This window comes from Meriones unguiculatus, chromosome 7, assembly GCF_030254825.1.
Source record: "Meriones unguiculatus strain TT.TT164.6M chromosome 7, Bangor_MerUng_6.1, whole genome shotgun sequence".
NCBI lineage: Eukaryota > Metazoa > Chordata > Mammalia > Rodentia > Muridae > Meriones > Meriones unguiculatus.
The window spans coordinates 90,887,926-90,907,293 of record NC_083355.1 but is presented as its reverse complement, the minus strand read 5'-3'; the positions used below and the strand labels follow the sequence as shown (position 1 = coordinate 90,907,293).

Below are 19,368 nucleotides of genomic sequence, written 5' to 3'. Positions count from 1 at the left end.
ACAGACACTATCGGTAGCCTATCATAACTTCGAACTGCCCAGTGCTCCACCAATTACAACTAAAGCTTCATCTAGGCCGGGCCAGGTCCGGGCGGGGGCGAGACCGGGTCCAGGAAAAGGGGCGGGAGAGACACGATGACGGGCAGGAGCAGCCAGCCAATCGTAGCAGAGGGCCGCCGCCCCTCCAGCCAATGGGCAAGTTGGAAGCCTGGTAGGGGGCGGGCCTGTTGTCATGGGGGAGGTGGTGGCGCTTGGTGGCTGCTGGCGGCGGAGGTAGAGTCTGGGGCGCCGGAGTTGTGCAGGGCCGGCGGCAGGTGAGTGAGGGCGAGGCGGGCCCGAGGTGCGGAGGCGGTGGCGGGCCGGAAACTGTAGCTTTGCGCTCGGGAGGCGGAGGCCGCGCGCGGGCTGCGGGCCGGGGCGCGTCGGGGCCGGGCGCGACGCGGCGGGAGAACGGCCGGGTCCCTGCCGGCGGAGTTCGCGCCGGGAAGGTAGGCTGGCGCGGGACCCCGGCGGGGCAGGCCGGGAAGCGAGGTCCCCTCCCCGGGCAGTCCGAGCGCCTCGGCCCGGGGGACAGCGACGGGAAGGCCCTCCGGTGGGTGCGCGGCTTCCTGGCGAGGAGACCCCCCGAGCCGCCGGCGTCTGCCGATGGGGCCGTCCTGGAGCGAGCCGCCCCGGGGGCCGGAGAGATGAGCCCGGGAGGTCCGGGTGCGCTGGGAGCCGCGGGCGACTCAGCGAACTGGGAGTGGCCCCCCGTCGGGGATCGCCGGGAGGCTGGGGAGACCGAGGGCGGCCGGGGGTCTGGGGTGACAGGGAGCGTAGGGAAAGGCACCCGGGAGGGTGCGAACCCCCCCCCCCCGAGCCCAGGGCAGCGGCCGGAGGAGGAAGGGTCTGCGGGGTGGGGACCTTGAACTAACTGCTCGGGGGAGGGGCTGCGGCGTCCTGTCCTGTCCTCTCCCCCCACCCCCCACCACAGCAGGTCTGGGGCTGCAGTCGGGACTTGAAGACCCTCAGGGTGAAGGCTTGGAGCTCTGGGAGTTGGGACTTGAGACTAGGGTAAGGGTTCAGCGAGAAAGTGGAAGTTCCCCCAAGCAAAATGGGATGGAGGTAAGAGGGGAGAAAAGAGTAATTTCCCCGGAGGAAGGGAGTTTGAAAGATCTGGGAAAACTTGCCCCGGAGTAGGTGAGTGGTCAGGACAGTTGATACGGAGAATTGAACAGGGGTGTCAGCGAGGGCTTCCGGAAAGAGGAGAAACTTAATTATTACTAATATGCCAAGTTGGACCAGAGACGCTGTCCTTAAAAGCAAGGTTAAAGTGTCTTGGAGGCTAGGGCTTTAGAAATTAGTTTTAGGATGACAGCGAAAATACTGGAAAATAAGGACATCAGCAGGATGGGAAATTTGAGAGGAAAAGGGGAGGAGTAGCTGAACTAAAGGGGTGAAACTGTGACTTGATCAGAAAGAGGATATTCATGACATGCCCTGTTAAATTGAAAAGGACTTAGAATTCTTGGACCAGCACGTATCTGGCAATACTAATAGTTTTTACTTAATGGTATTTTTTCCCATTAAATTGTATGTATGTATGTATGTATGTATCCATCCATGTGTTTCTGAGAAAGAGTATTACTCTGCAGCCCTGGCTGGTTTCTGTATATACCAAGCTCGCCTTGAACTCAGAGAAATCCCTCTGCTGTGGTCTCCTGAGTGCTGAGATTACAGGTGTTTCAAAAAGAAATTATATATTCCTAGAGTTTTTGGAGTGGTGACTGGCATGGAACTCAGTACTGGGTCGTTACATGGAAAGATCCATGTAACGATTGTAAACACAGTTGCTCTCTGGCTTCTTACAGATTGGTTGGCTCCACCTGAGGTTTCTGACTTGAGAGGGCCTAGGGTGGGGTCCAAGAATTTATCTCAAGTGATGCTTAATGTTCTTCAAGGGATCTTATTCTGAGAACACCTTGCTTTAATGAAAAACAGTAGCAATCGGCCACCTTAAAATACCAGAATACCTGCCCATCTTGCTGAAGAGATAGAAGCAAATTATGAGAGAGAGAGAAAAAGAGAGAGAACACATCTTATTAGGGTATCCCCCACACCAGTACTGTGGATGATACTCAGTATCTCACATGTGCTAGGCATGGGCCCTACCACTGAGTTCTACTCCCCTAACCCAAGAATATTTTTTTTAGTATCTTAAAAAAACAAACAACTGGATTATTGAAAGTAAAACAATACACTAAAGACTTAATGAAGAAAAATTGTTTAGGGAAATGTCTTATATACATGCTTTAGGTCACAATATAAAATATATGTCTTGCAGTCAGCAAAGTTTGACAAACTTTTTTTGAGTCATGCAATATGGCAGAAGTGTTCCTTCAATATTAAGGGATTAAGTTATTGATCTTTACTTTGTAGTAGTTTGCAGGTGGTGATATACTCCATTAGGATTCATCAGTTTGATCTTATTACATACTGCATTGTGCCTCTGATCCTGGAGAATCTTTTTGGATATTGAGAATCTGGCATGAGTCCTTAAGAGGAATCTGAGACAAATAGTGGTGTTTCTCAGATGGCCCACTTTTGTTTCACACGTGCCCTCGTGCCCTCATAGTTACCAGTTTTTCTTCTGTTCACTGTACTGTAAAAGACACATGTACGGATAGATTAACATCAAGCCGCTCTCTTGAAATTGAACTGGTTTAGGATATTTCATGTATGAAAGCTAAACACACACAGAATGTACATTTCAAGAAAGAAAAAAAATAAAAAGAAAGCTCTGTTCAGAGACTGATTTCAGCACTGTGACATCTGAGGCAGGAGGATTGCTGGAAGAGCTTGGCCAGCCTGGGCTAGAGAATGAGACCGGTCTTCAAACGACAAAAGGGGAGAGGGAGGAGGAGAGAGAAAAGTGCTGATGGGGTAGAGGCTTAGCCACAGAGATACTGGTGGGTTGTGAAGGAGCTTTTGTTTTGGTGGGGTTTTTTTGCCCTGAGAGCAAACTGGGTTCTGTGTATCTTATAAAAACTTGTCTGAGGAACCTAAATGAAATTTACAGTATATTTAAAGCTGCAATAAGACAATAAGACTGGATCTGAGTGTTTTGTCTTACTCTCGGATTAGTGTGTTTTTTTTTTTTTCTCTTGAAAACCAGATGGCTGCTAGGCATGATGGTGCACAATTATAATTCAGACACTTGGGAGCATGAAGCAGGGGGATTGATGTTGGTTGTAGGCTAGCCTTGGTTACATAGATTTCAAGCCCTTTTTCTCTTTCTCTTTTACTGTTTGTTTTTTGTCTTTTTGAGACAGGGTTTCTCTGTGTAGCCCAGGCTGTCCTGGAACTGGCTCTGTTGTAGACCAGGCCAACCTGGAACTCAAGAGATCACCTGCTGCTGTCTCCCAAGTGCTGGGAGGAAAGAGGTGCAACACCACTCTTGGTGACGCCCTCAAACAGCAACAACACAGCAAAAACCAAAACTGAAAACTAGATGGAATTGATTTAGATTTATTTTTATGGATTTAAGAGTAAAGAAATCAGTACTAAAAACTGAAAAAGACGACTCTTGCAGTTCTCTCTGAAAATTTTTAATCTAGGGAATTATGTAACCTTTCATTAATGTTTTTATGAAATGCGAGGAAATACTGCTGTGGTTTTGCATCAGTATTTTTTAGTTTTTTCACATCTTCTTAATTCTGTTTCAGATGGTTCCAAATGAAACAGAATTTTGCTTCCAAAATAAAATATCAAATGTAAGGCCAAAAAAACATATAATCATTTTATGTTTGATTTCAGTAGTCTTTTCACAAAATAAATTCACTATTTGGGGGTTGGGGTGGATGAACCTTCCACAAATGTAAATTTTCAGTTTTTTACATTGAATTAAATGCAGTATTCCTACCACTAGTGTGATGGCTCTTTAAGTCTTTGTATGTTTATATAGATCATTAGTTCTGCACTAAGGGATGGGAGAATTAAAATCATAAGTATGGAGAAAAATGTAAAAGTTCATTCCTCATCATGTTGGCTATTCAGCAGTTAGATTACTTGCTTTAATAACTGGACTTTATTCGGTTAATGTATTATTCACCCATAGTTTAATCATACTTACCTATAAATAGCTTTGCTTGCTCAGCTCCTTTTACAATGAAATTTATTAATCTGTAGTTGAATAAATGATAGTTTCTAAATCCCAAATAAACCTTTCCTAACTGGACTTTGGACTCACTTTCACTTATCAGGGTTTATTAGATAAGTGATTTTTAAGTGAAATTTTAATTAGTAATAGTTAATTTAATTTTTGTTTCGGGAAGCTCTCTCTTTCCATTATAACGGCTTCTGCTCAACTCTTTCTGCTCATACAGTAAATCCTTGAAAATGCTGGTGCCTAGGAATCCAGTCTGTAAAAGCATAGGCTCCCTCTGTGTGGTTTTTACTTTTACTTCAAGTATTCTTTTGTCAGAAAAGATCCCATAGTAAACTTACCACCTTTTAAAAAAATACTTTATTTAGTAAAATACTTGAGAAGCTCTATTTTTTTAACCTTGGTATTATGATAAATACTTAGTTAGAAAGAAATTGTGGTCTTATAACATACTGTGAATTTCATCATTAGAGGTAGAAATACTGTACAAGGCTTTAGGACACATATTCAGAAGTAGGACATGGGTACAGGGGAATTTTGGAGAGAACAAACTATGCACTTTGAAATCTTGATGCAAAAGGAGGTTTGAAATTAAGAGAGAATGAGGAGAATACTGACATGCTTAAGGAGGAGTCTGGAGGATCTGCAGGAAATGTGGCTAGAGGAGTGAGCTGTTCTTGGCAGTTTTCCTGGAGTGACATATGTAAAGGAGGACTATCCTATTTGCAACTTTCTGGACTTATTCTTAGTTCTCTACAGTTTCTGCTGCTTCCCATAACTTTTGTTTTCTTCCACTCAGGAAATAATGCTAGAATGCAAGTAAATAGACTGAGGTTTGTGCATTCAGGAGGATGAGAGGATAGGCAGGGGTGTCTGGGTTCATGCCTCCCCCAGCTTAGTGCTGGCGATCTGACCCCGGGCTGCGTGTATGCTAGGCAGCACTCCGCCACTGAGCTCAGCCTTGCCTCAGCCCTGTGGGTTTATAAGAAATCTTAGATTAGCCAAGGAGCTGTTAGCCATTAATGTTCAGTGACTTCCCCTTCTCTTGCCACTGTTTCTTTTCATTTATTGTTGCAGCTTTAAGTGACGTGTATGTGCACACGCACGCGTGCGCGCGCACACACACACACACGCACACACATGTACAGGAGTCAGACTTGGCAACAAGTTCCTAACTGGCTGAGCCACCTCATTGGCTCTGTTTTGCTTTTGAAGTTCTGGGGATCAAAACCAGGACCTTATGCTTGCTAAGCAAGTATTTGACCATTGGGCTGCACCCCTAGTCTCTTGATACTTGTTTGTTGCTACCTTATGCTTTTAGTTCTTTTTCTTATTTAGTTAATTTTGAGATGCTGGAACTCAGATTCATGGCTTTGAATGTGCTAGGCAAGTATTGAAATACTGAGTTTTCGTTTCAGCCTTAAGAATACCTAGGATAATTTTATTTGGAAGTAGGGTTTCAATCCGTAGTTCAGTCTGGTCAGTAATTTGTTATGCAGCCAGATATATTTAAACTCATGATCCTTTAACCTCGGTGATCTGAGTACTGGACATTCAGGTATGTACCAAGACATAATGTCTAGCCCTTACATTCTTTAAACTAGTTATCAGAGTCTTGAATTATCTTACTAGACACCAAAAGCTTAATTATGGTAACTTGATTATTATGTTGTTTATGTATTAATTCAGAAAATGACTATTAGCTTTTTTTCCTAGGTTTTTTTTTTTTTGTGTGTGTGTGTGTATGTTTGTGTGTGTGTTTGTTATGCATTTTTTCATGCAGGTTTTCTGTGCCTTAGACTGACCTCAGACTTATAATGTAGTTTGAACTCCTGGTGTTTCTGTCTTCACCTCTAGAGTCCTGAATTATAGGTATTGTGTCAGAATGGAATTTGCCTCCCCTTTTGTAGAGAAGAAGGGGGATTGAAATGAGTATAGCAATTGAATGAAGGCAAAGTGAGAGAAATGAAGAACTTAGAAACTCAGTAAAATTTTAACTTTATTCAAGATTGATCTTGATTATCTTTTGCTTTGGAAAGATGTGCATACATATATCTTTATACATTTTAGTTGTATTGTGGATAACATTACTAGTTTTTAAAATTTTTGTTTTTATTTTCATATTTTTATTTGTATGTGTGTTCCTGCATAAAGGTATGTGCGCTGTGCATGCCTGGTACTCTCAGAGGTCAGAAGAGGGCATCAGAGCCCCTGAAACTGGAGTTATAGATGGTTGTGAGTTACCATGTGGGTACTGGGAATTGAACCTGGGGCGTCTAGAAGAGCAGCAAGTGCTCTTAACTGCTGATCCGTCTCTCAGGCTTCCCTTATTATTGCTTTGTAGTATAAGAATGTGTTAGTTGCTTTCCTCATCACTGTGACATTTCCAGAAGGAAGCAGCTGAAGGGAGGAAGGGCTCACTTTCAGCTTGTAGCTTAAAGACAGGGATAGCATGCGGCTGGGGCTCATCTGTAGCAGGAGGAACTTGGGTTGTAGCTTCTTATGTCCTGGTAGACTATGAAGCAGAGAGCTTGGACTAGAACTGGAGCTGAGCTCTAGAGTCCTTAAGACCTACTGCCTGGAGACCCACTTCCTCCCACTGGGCAGCTTCTAAAGGTTCCACAACTTCCCCAGAATAGCATGACTTGGATGCCAAGTGTTGAAACACCAGAGTTGTAGTGGATATTTTACATTCAAACCAAAACTTTTCTCTGTTCTTGTCCCTCATGGGCTCAGGTACCATCTCAGTATGTGAAATACACTTAGTTCAACTTCAAGAGTCCACATAACTGTGGCAATACCAACAGTTACTAAAGTTCAAAGCCCAAAGTCTCTTCTGATACTTAAGGCAGACTCTTAGCTGATTACTTATAAAATAAAAGCAGGTAGCATACTTCCATTGCATGGTGGAAGAATGAGGTTAGCAAGGAGAAATTGGCTGAAGCCAGACTAAAACTCAGGGCAGACAACAAATCCTATAACTCTGAAGGTGGCTCCTGTAACTCTGTATCTGGCTTCTGGGTTTATGGTGATACTGCATACTTCAGTGGACTGGAGATCTGCCTTAGTACTGTCACAAGTAGCACATGTGGCCTTTCTCTAGGACTGGTCCCTCTCAGTACCTGTAGCTTTTTCAGCAGACTGCTCTTGTTCCTAGTATCTCCAGCATGCTGGGTTTCCATTGCAACTTAGGCTTCCCCCTCAAAAGCAGCACACATCACCTTCTCAGGGCCTCCTTTGTTGAGCCTTCTCTGTTTACATATTGCAAGGCCTCATTGGCTTTCTTCTGCAACATTGGCACAAGTATGCCTCCAAAATCAGCACCACCTGGACGGTGCCAGGTTCTGTTGCCAGCTTATCATGTAGCTTATTCCCACATTGTAGCTGTAGCAAGTGTCTGAGTACCTGGGTGGGTGAATCCTAGGTGGTCCTGTTGGATCAGGGCGCCACCGCTCTGGCACTCTCCGTTCAAACACTCTCCCTCCGAAGGCACTGTCTTTTTAATTGAAGGTTTTCCAGAGTTTGCATTGTTATACCCTAGAACATGGGTGGGGTCTTTCAAAGTGTATGGCTTTTCTTCAGTATAGTTGGTTTAATAACTGAATATGGGCATCTGTCCACATTCACCTTGTATGCAACTTGAAATGTTCTTATGTTTTTTCCTTGACAAACTGCACATTTTTTTCATGTCTTTCTGCTCCAGTTTGCCCTAGAATTTTCATTGAAAACCTAGTTGAAGGCAGCCAGCAATAAACATGCCACCTCCTAGATGCTGTGCTGTATTGGAATTTTCTCTGCCAGGTAGTTAATTCATTTTGAATTCGACCACACTCAAATTATAAGGATATAGAATATAGCCAGATTCTCCCCACCCCCAGAATATAACATGAATTGGGCTAGCTCATTCCTATTAAGTCTTTCTCTCTCTCAAAGCTTCATGAGTAAGTCTGAATGTTGAATTGCATTCTGTTCTTCCAGACTTCCACCAGAATGGCCTGTTAAGCTCTGTTTACAGTGTTCTAAGACTTGTTTAGCTTGCTCATCCAAACTCTTCCACATTCTTTCCACAAATTAGTTCCAAAGGCCTGTGAACCACACAGTCAGGCGTATTACAGCAGCAGCCACATTCCTGCTACTAATTGTCAGTAATAGATAACCTTTGTCACCCTGGCAAACTAAGGTAGGAGAGGTTTGTTTTGAGTCGTGGTTTAGTAGGAATATAGTCCATCTTGTCAGAGAAAGCGTGGCCGCCGTGGCTCTGTCCTTAGTAGTTGGCACTTTCAGCATGGCTTGTTGCATTGAGGCAGGCCGGAAAATAGAAAACTTGGGCTGGAAATGAAGCCAAGCTATAACTCTAAAAGCCTGCCCCTAGAAACCTGCTAGACCCCAGTTAGACCCCATCTTCTAAAGGTTGAACCCTGTCCCCAGACGGTGCCACCATCTAGTTACCAGGTGTTGACATACGAGCCAGTGGGCAATGAATCTAAACCATAATTATTTTAGCTCTTGGTATTCCTTCATTAAAATAAATCCTTTTCTCTTTTTAAAACAAAAAGACAAATCTAGAGTCGTAGAAATCTGGAGCCACAGGGAAACCTGATTATTACAGAGACATAGCTGAACCTGTCATATAATAAATGGGAAAAGACGTGATTATGTCTAGAGGAAGCATGATAAAATGGACAAAACCCAAGTTTTATAATTGTATGAACGAATTCTCTTTATCTTATTTATGGATTGGACAGTTTATTGTCTAACACTCAGTTTTTTCATCTATAAAATTAAATCTATGTCATTACAAATTTGATAATGATAAATAAAAGCATTTTGTAATTGCCTTGTTTGTAGTATACATTCAGTATATGATATGGGTAAATTGTTATGTTATAATTAAAACAACTTTAGACTGAGAGAGTTCTCCTTGTAAGACGGGCTAATACCCCAAATATTGTAATTATATGCTATTTGGCAGTTAGGAAAAAAGTGGTCTTTTAACATTTTACATATGAGGCTGGAGACATGGCTAAGAGCACATACAGCACCTCCCCCTATGGGGTGCAGCCTTGCCAGGCCACAGAGGAGGACAATGCAGCCAGTTCTGATGAGACCTGATAGGATAGGAGGACTACTCCTTTCCTTGGATTTGGAGAGGGGCATAGGAGGAGATAAGAAAGGGGAGGATTGGAAGGGGAGGAGGGAAGGGGCTACAGTTGGGATACAAAGTGAATAAACTGTAATTAATATAAAAAGCAAAAATTTAATTAAAAAAAAAATACATACTGCCCTTGTAGAAGACCAGAGTTTGGTCCCTGGCACCCATGTCAGGTAGCTCATCATCTCCTGTAATTCTAGCTCCAAGGCATCCAGCCCCCTCTTTTGGCCTCTGTGGTGCTGTGCCCATGTATAACCCCCACAACAGACAAACACATATGTAAGTAAATACAAAACAAACACCAACATAAATAAAAATGAAATCTTTTTAAAAATGAAAATTAAACCGGGCATGGTATTGCATGCATTTAATTCCAGCACTCAGGGAAGCAGAGGCAGGTAGATTGCTGTGAGTTTGAGGCCAGCTTGATCTATAAAGCCAAGGCTACACAGAGAAACCCTGTCTCAAAAAACCAAAAAAATAAAAGGTAGAGAAAGAAGTTACATTTTAAAGCAGTTAACTATTTTTGGTTTTGTTGTTTTAGCTTGTTGACTGGGACTAAAAACCAGTATTCTATTGTGTAGTTAACGGCTGTGTCTAGCATATAACTGGAACCTGTTTCAAGTAAGTAAGTTTTTGCCAAGTGGGAAGGAAAATAAACTTTTTTTTTTAAATTAACATCATTTCTTTTATTGGATGATTTAATTTAATGCTACTATTAATCCTTTTTGTTTGTTTGTTTTAAACAGGCTCTTACTGTGGTGCTTGCTGTTTAGTCCAGGCTGCTCTTGAACTCATAGCACATCTCCTCTCTCAGCATCCCAAGTTTTGGGACAATTAGATAAATAAATACAAAAAGTTGAGCTGGGTTCCTTCCACACCTATATACAAAATTTACCTCAAAATAGCTCATAATTGGTAGAAAATATGGAAATATATAACATGAGAGACTATGTTATACATGTCAGTACATAATACAGAAAATATGTAGAAAATTATTTATAGATAGTAGAGATTTTCAAATCGTGTTATAGACTTACCTATAACAAATTCATAACTTTTCATTCATAACAATGAAAAGATAATTAATTTTTAAAATATAATGACTATTGATAGAAGATCTGAATAGACGTTTCTTCAAAGATACAAAAGGCCAATAAGCACACACAAATTCTCAACATCATTAGCCATCAGAGAAATGCAAGTCTACTTGCATTTATTAGATTTATTAGAAAGGCTGTAAGTAGTTTTATCATGATGGTACACACCTGCTTGTAATCTCAGTTCCAGGGAGGCTGGGGCAGGAGAACTATAAATTTAAGTTTAGCCTGGGCGATATAGTATAACCTGTATTAAAACAAATAAAAAATAAGTCCTGGGGAGTGTAACACTCGGTGGTGGTCCCTTGTATGGATCCCAGCACGTGGGGATGGGCAGACACGAGAGCAGGTGCACACGAGAGTATGAAGAATCCAGGCCCTTAGCCTGGTGTGATCTGGCACACTCACAATCCCACACTTGGGAGGTGGAGGGAGAAGGACAAGGAATTCATAGTCAACCACTGCAACATAGTAGAAGGTCAGCCTGGGCTACATGATGCCCTGTCTCAAAATATCAAAAGGAAAAGAAAACGGAAGAAAGAAATTGAAATTTCTGTCCTTACTGCCTGTGGAAATGTAAATATGGCTCAATGGGTAAAAGCACTTGCCACACAAGTCTGAACAGCTAAGTTCGATCCCTGCACCCACACAAAGGTTTCCAGTAGACAACCAATTCTACACACACACTAACCCAACAATACCACTACTAGATACATATCCAATAGAAAGAAAAATATGTGTCCACACAAAATTCATATGTGGTCGCTGAAGACATGGCTTCTTGTTAAAGTACTTACCACTCAGGACTGGAGGGATGGCTCAGTGGTTAAGAACCTTGAGGGCCTTGCAGAGGACCCAGGTCTGGTTCCCGCCACTAGGTGTTCACAACTGTGTGTTGCCAGTTCTAGGAGTCCAGCGCCCTCCGTCTCTGTCACCTGCCTGCATATGGCGCACAGACACTCACACACAGACACACACGTAAATACGAATAATAAATAAATCTTCTTATCTATTTATTTATTTATTTTTAAGTACTTGCTATGCTTCCAGATTTCTGTTCTTGGGCAATTCAAAACTGCCCACATTAGCTCCAGGGACTGATGTGCTCTCTGGCTTCCATGGGCTGGTAGATGACAGTGGATTATGACGCTTGCACTGGAAGCCTGACAGTCTGTTTGAACCCAGGAACCTCACGTAAAGGTGGAAAGAGAGAACTCACTTCATCAAGCTATCCTCTGATCTTTATATGCATGTCATGACATATGCTCTCACACAGTCATATACAAACAGTAATAGTAATGTTTTTGGTTGTTTTTAAGTAATATGTGAACTGAGGATACAGCTCTTCATTGGTAGAGTACTTTTCTAGTGTTCATGAGGCACAAGGTTTGATCTTTAGTATTACCAAGAAAAGAAAAAATAAGTATCTTTCAACTTATGAGAATTATTTGGCATTTTGAAGAAACTTACTTATAGAACTCTTTTCTTGAGTTAGAGTTAAAATATACATATATATATAATGTTACTAAAAATGTATACGCACACGTTTTTGTTTGTTTGTTTGTTTGTTTTTGTTTGTTTTTTTCAGTGCTGAGGGACCCAGGACCTTTTACAGTTTTGGCAGGTAGTCTACTGTTGAACAACATCCTCACCACTAAATTGGGGTTTTAGTGTTTTCCTTATGATTTTTTTGAAAATTGATTGTTTACATAAGTGGGTGTGTGTTTATATGTATGATTTTGCACCATGTGCATGCAGTGCCTGCAGAGGATCAAGGAGAGTGTCAAGTCTCCTGAAATTGGAGTTGCAACCAGTTGTGAGCTGCCATGTGGATGCTGGGAATCAAACTGGGATCCTCTGAAAGAGCAGCCAGTGCTGAGCTATCTCTCCAGTCCCTTCTCACAGTTTTAACAGGCCTTTATCTCTTATGGATGTCTTAAAAGCAATGGGAAATACCTAACCATATATCTATCTTTTATCTCTACATATATACATATGTATTTTGTATTTGAGTTTTATGGTCTCCTTTCTATTTGTAGGGTTCTGTTTCAGAATATGAGGCCATTTTTTTTTTTTTTTTTTTTTTTTGCCAGATATGAACTGATTTTCTGGGAAAGCACGTTGCTGGCTTGATTTTGCCGCTTTTCCTTTCTTTTGTTGTTTTGTAAAATTGGAGTTTTGTCCCCTGCCTGGCCCTCTACCTCATTTTTGAACCTGCTTTCCTCCTCTCCCTCTTTGAGATAGGGACTCACTGTGAAGCCCAGACTTGGCATCAAACTCAGAATCCCTATGCGTCAACCTCCCAGGTGTAGTATTCCAGGTTTGTACCACTGTATCTGAGTATAGTGAGGAACTTTAGTTTTTTTTTTTTTTTTTTTAATTTAATTTAATTTTATTTTTTGGAACTTTAGTTTTTAATTAGCATACAAAGTAAAATATTTTCTTACAGCATTTTCATACATACTTGGTTTTAATTGATTCTGTTCCTCTCCCCTCTTTTAAATATATAATATGCATTTTAACATGATAAGTATTTGAAAATAGTTTACAACTGCTTTGGACTTTCATTAATTGGTATAGCCTTTGTGCAGTCAGTTTTCATAGCACTAACATTTAGATTGTTTAATTTCAAACTGCAAATAAAACTCGAGTGAACATTTTTTAAAAATGTATTTTATGCCTGTGGGTGCGTTGCCTATATGTATGTAAGTACACCACATGCACACCTGGTGCCTGTGGAGGTAGAAAGAGTTCCCCGGAGCCAGAGTTAGAGTTGTGAGCTGCCATGTGGGTGCTGGGAATTGAACCTATAGCTTCCGGAAGAACAGCTGGTGCTCTAAGCCACTGAGAGCACTGTTCCCAGAGAACCCTGTTAACTATAAATCTTTGTTCATATTTCTGTATTCTCAGAATAGATTCTTGTAAGTAGAACTGTTAACTCAGAGTGTATTAACAGACTTTCAGGCTTGGAAAAAGCACTGCACGGTTCCTTTCTGGAGATGGTGCCAGTTTGCATTTTCATTAACAGTGAAACTCAGGAGCTTTTCAGGGAACACAAATAATCAGTAGAAAATTGTTTCATGATTTTTTTTTTTCCTGGCTTATAAATACTCTTTTTCATGGAGGAGAAATATATTGCCATTTTGCTAAACCAGCATTTACTGGCTTAGTATAGCAACAACCACTCTTGTGCTAAATCAGTATAATCTGTAATTACAGTCTAAATATTTATCCTTATACCCACAGACAAGTGTAGTCTTCACACCTCATCAAGGACATTTCTCTTTGCAGCAGAGTAATTACAGAAAAACACAACCGGTCAAAATGCAGAGTTGTGGAGCCCTGTTCCAACTAATGTATGTATAACACAGCTCCTGCATTGGAAGCTCAGGGATCATTATGGAAAGTGGGTGTGCATGCATACGTGAAGGTCATACGTCAATGTTGGGTATATCCTCAGCTATTCTGCACTGTATTTAAGCAGTTTTTAAATTTATTTTTTTATTTTATTTTTTAAATTTTTTAATTTTTTTTAATTTTTTTGTTTTATTTTGTGCATATGGGTATTTTGCTTGCATGTATGTCTATGTGCCACATGCATGCCTGGTGCCTGTGGAGGACAGAAGAGTGTCAGATTTCCTGAAACTGGAGTTACATATAGTTGTGAGTCATTATCTAGGTTCTGGGAACTGAACCTGGGTCCTCTGAAAGAGCAGCCAGTACTCTTAATCACTGATCCCCATCCAGCTCCATCCCTTCCACACCCACATTTTTTTTTTGAGACATGGTCTCTTACTGCCATCCTCTGCTTTTTATGTGGGTGCTAGAGAGCTAAACCCTACTGTGACTAAGCCATTTCCCAAGGCCCTAAATATTTTAGCAAGTATATTTTATTACTCTATATCTAGACTTATTTACTGTAAGAGCAAAGGCTAATTTGTAATTAAAAATAAAATGAAAAACAATTATTCCAAGTAAATGACTTTTCAAAGTTTTATGCTATAGTTATAATTTATTGAATTTTGGACTTAAACATTTGCTGTTGATCATTGGGAGCTTTGATAACTTAAATGACAATGCATACTATTAAGGCTGTGTATTATAGAATTACTTTTTTTGAGTTTTGTATATAGAATCGTTCATTGGTTTAGGAACATTGAAGTCTCGTGGTTGCTTGGAACATTTTTGTATTTAATCTGCATGTAAGGCATGATAGTGCAGGCTGGAGAGATGGTTCTGCCCTTGAAGGCTAGGCTCACAACCAGCCATTGTTTGGCCATTTGGCCTCAGATCTTAACTTTTAGTTTCAAATGGTTTTAATTCAATTTTGCCTTCCTTTTAGAACATACCATCTTGTGATAGTGATGGCTTAAATTTAAGATGTTATTTAAGAAAATACAGTGAGGGATGGGGAGATGGCTTATTGGGCATAGTGCTTGTTGTACAAGAGTAAAGACTTAAGTTCAGATCTTCAACACTCATGTAAAAAGTTTTATGGTGTTGTGTTCCTATGACCCTAGTGCTGGTGGTTACAGACAGGCAGATCCTGGAGTTCTTCACGTCTAGCCAAAATGATGAGCTTCAGGTTCAAGTGAGAGACCCTGTCTCAAAAAGTAAGGTGGAAGGCAAGTGAGAAGGCCACCCGTTGTCAAGCTCTGGCGACTGTTTGCACACAGTTGTGAGTGCACCTGCATACATAGGTACTCAAGCATACGCGAGAATATGCAGATGAGACAACAGGAGAACCCGTTTTGGTCTTGTTGAAGGCCATGCCTAAGACTGACATTTGAATTGTCAGAAAGGTGTAGAAGGAGCCAACACATTGATGGAGGAGAAGGAGCTGGTTGATGGTTAGAACTTAGTGTGGTGTGAAGAAGGAAAAGTAACTTTTGTGGTGCTGGTGATCAAATACTTGTATGCACATGTGTGCCATGCTGTGCATGCAGATTCAGAAGTCAAATTGTGGGAGTTGGGTCTCTTCTTTCCACCATGTGGGTTCTGGTGACTGAACTTAGGTTGTTAGTCCCGGCAGTAAACACCTTTACCTGCTGTACCATTGTCAGTGGCCAAAAAGTGTCTTAGTTGAAAGGAGTGTTAGATAGTTAAAAAATGAAGAAAACTTCTCAATAGAGGAGATTGTAGGGTAATGTTGTGTTTGAGGTTGATTGTAAATTTATGATAATAATCTGTTCAGATGGAAGGTTATTTGCAGTTTTGCTAAGAAAATTTGAAGGGGAGAGACAAAAGAGACATTGAGTTGAGGGACAGGAATAATTGTATTGATGAGCTATGAAATCTAAGTTGGATAAAGAAAGGAAATGAAACTAGGGGACTGATAGAAAGAAAGTGGAGAGTTCATAATTTTATCTCATTAAAAACAAAGAACTACTTCTGAGAGCCTAGATGAACAAGTGAGTTGGAATATCAACTGTCTTTCTGTTTTCTTCCTTTTTTTTTTTAAGATTTATTATTTATACAACATTCTGCCTGCACACCAGATCTCATTATAGATGGGTTGTGAGCCCACCATGTGGTTGCTGGGAATTGAATTCAGGACCTTTGGAAGATTAGTGAGTGTTCTTACTTAACCTCTGAGCCATCTCTCCAGCTCTTTGTTTTCTTATATACATCCAAAATAAATAGAATATCTTATTTGTACAGCCATAAGATAATTTAAACCCACATTGTAGCCAGTGGATTGAGCATGCACCCCTGCACCCAGTGGATAGGGATTATTGTGTGATCTCAAGCATGCTATACTGAAGTCTTAGACATCTTCATCTATTTGGGAAACGTAAGAGTTAACCAACTTCCTTGTTAACGTTTACTTCCTTTAAATTGGTCACAAGAAAAATAACTCCTTTGATAAATGTCTGGATATATTTGGGAAGTTTATGGCATAAGGTCTGTCTTAACCATTGTTCTATACCTGTGAAGAGACACCACGACCAAAGCAACACTTATAAAGGAAAGCACTTAATTGAGGCTTGCTTAAAGTTTTAGAGGATTAGTCCATTGTCATCATGGCTGGAAGCAGGCAGGCATGGTGGTGGAGCAGTAGCTGAGAGCTTTACATTTACTGTAGGCAGCAGACACACACACACACACACACACACTGAGCCTGGTATAGGTTTTTGAAACCTCATAGCCCATACCCAGTGACAGACCTCCTCCAAGAAGGTCTACTCCAACACCTACTCTAACAAGGGCACACCTCCTAATCGTTCCCAACAGTCCACCATCTGGGAACAAAGCAGTCAAGTATATGAGCCTTTGGGATCATTCTCATTTGAACCACCATAAGGTCTAAGCTTATTTTTCCTTAAAGCGATTCAAAAACTCATATTTTTTGTTGGTATTTATTCTTTTTAACATAGTTTGTCAGGTTTTCATACACAGCTAAGTGTATGTTTACCGTAATGATCTAACAGTACTACTTCTAGCTATGTATGCAAGTGAAATGAAAACGTACAGTCACACGGAAGCTTATCTGCTTAGTGCCTTAATTGCCTCAAACCAAAAATTATCCTGATGTATTTTTAACTAGGAAACTTTGGTACCTCCATACAGTGAAATAAGTTTTTGTATTTTTTTCCCAATATGAATGAATGTTTTATGCTAAGTGAAAGGAGTCAGACTGTTAAAGCTATGCATGATTCCACTAAAACATTTTTAGATGTATTTATTTTTATTTTTATTTGTGTGTTTGTCTACAGAAGAGGGTGTCAGATTTCCTAGAGTTTGAGCTACAGGAAGTTGTGAGCTTTCTGTCATGGGTGCTGGGGTCCAAATTTGGGTCCTCTGGAGGGACAGCAAGCCCTTTAACTAGTAAGCCATCTCTACAGTTCCTTTTTATGATATTTTAAATTTGGGTCCTCTGGAGGGACAGCAAGCCCTTTAAGCCATCTCGACAGTTCCTTTGTATGATATTTTAAAGCAGGTGAAGCTGCAGGGACAGAGAGCTGTCTGGTGGTTTCCAGGCATTGAAGGAGGGTTTGATTGCACAGGGCATGGTGGGAATTTTTTTTGAATATTCTATATATTTTATCATGACTGCTATAAAGGCTACCTGACTATGCATATTCAGATTCAGAAATGTACAGTAAAAAGATGGGGTTTAGTAATATAAGTTACAGTTCTGGTTCATAAAATACTTTAAAATATTTTGAAGCTAGGCATGGTGGCACACATCTGTAATTTCAGTGTTTGGGAGGCAGAGACAGGAAATTCTCCACAGGTTAAACGCCAATTTGAGCTGCATGACAACTTCCAGGCCAGCTGGGCTTGCATAGAGACTTTGTTTCAAAAGGGAAAAAAAAAAAAAAAAAAACACAACTAATTTATTTGTTTTGTTTGTTTATTTTTAGAGGCAGCCTTGGCTGTCCTGGAATTCACTCTGTAGACCAGCCTGGCCTCAAACAAAATTATTTCAACAGTCTCTCAGAAACATATTTCAAACTGCTTTTAGACTCAGCTGTGTCACTTTAAGAAGAATGTGGTAATAGGTTTCATTAGCACTGAAAAAAAAAATCTGAAGTTCTTTTTGTGTGTGTGTGTGTTTTGTTTTATTTTTCAAGACAGGGTTTCTCTGTATAACAGAGCCCTGGCTGTCCTGTGCTGGACTCACTTTGTAGACCAGGCTTCAATCTTCACAGAGATCCACCTATCTCTGCCTCCTGAGTGCTTGGAATTAAAGGCATGCCCCACCACACCCAGCAAATCTGAAGTTCTTGAGAACATTATGCAAACGTTACATGTCTTTATGCTAGCATGTCTTTAAAAAGGTGCTACAGAGGATGTGTGGTGGTGTATGCCTCTAATTCCTGCAGGCAGAGAAGGCAGGGGCAGACAAACGTGGATCTCTCTGAGTTCAAGGACAGCTAGACTTTAAAGATATTCCATCCAAACATGTTAGAAGAGACTGAGAAAGACCTTCAGTATATTCTTATTTCTAGGTTTAGAACGAGGCAGATACCTAAAGTTGAATGGCTAATGAGTGGCAGAAGTGAGATTGTAAATTACAGAATGGTGAATTGGTGTTTATTTGAGCATTCACTTGGAACTTTTATTTCTAGTTGTTTTCTGTGGAGACTGTGTTTTCATTTCTTTTTAGAACTTTTCAGTTGTGTCATCCTGAAAGTGGAAACCACTCCCTACGTGGTAGCAAAGCCCTGTGTCTGGATGGTAGGAGGGCTAAATAGGAGAAATCCCATGTCACATAGTTTACTCAGAGCCAACAAATTAGGATACATTTTTAGCTGAGTGAAATTTGGATGGTTTTTTTTTTTTTGGATGGTTATTTTTTAAGTTATTACATACTACCATTAAAATCTGTTTTTGTTTTATTTTTAATTTTGTTGCATTTAATGAGGTTTATTTGCAGGAGAGAGAGAATTTGAATTTGCTAGGTTCTTTGTGGTTATCTGAAGTGATGAGGCTTTTCATAAATACTGAGAAGGATGATGGATTGTGGAAACCGTCTTTAGTAGTCCTAGAGTCAAGAAATGGAGAAAGGAGTCATTCAGGATATAACAGCAGCTTTAGGTCTTCTGCTTTTGAGACTCAGATTTCATTGTCCTCTGGGGCACCTGTTGTGTAGCAGTTTTATAGTTGCCTCTGAACCCTGACTCTAGAACCAGCCTTAGCCTTCCTTCACTGCAGAGACACTGATGATTTTGTAGCTATTGCCTTGTAGTTACAGAGCTGGCCACCTGCTAGCCACCTGCTAGCTCTGTAACTACAAATCCTTTGATTTGGAAGCTTTGTTGTGTTCTCCAGGATTTCTGGGACTACTTTTACTATTTTTCTTAACCCTTATTTATTTTGTGTGTGAGTGTGGGCGCACTTGGAGGGCGAGGACAGCATATGAGAGTCAGTTCTCGCTCACTACCATATAGGTCTCAGGGATAGAAATAGGTATGTATGGCAGCGGGTATTCTTTTTGTGCATCCTCCCCCAATCCCCGCTCTCCA

General features: G+C 40.8%; 1 protein-coding gene across 7 annotated transcripts in view; it reads left to right on the top strand.

The window, feature by feature from the left end:
• The first annotated feature begins 217 nt into the window (after nt 1-217).
• Nucleotides 218-19,368, top strand: part of Numb (NUMB endocytic adaptor protein) — a 107,721-nt gene continuing 88,570 nt past the window's right edge. For 2 of the 7 annotated variants that reach the window (XM_060387829.1, XM_021653593.2), the window contains exon 1: nt 355-488. The gene's annotated coding sequence lies outside the window, so the exon portion shown is untranslated. Of the gene's footprint in view, nt 315-354; nt 489-19,368 lie in introns of those variants that run through there. The other 5 variants (XM_021653576.2, XM_060387830.1, XM_060387831.1 and 2 more) reach the window with 5 other exon arrangements.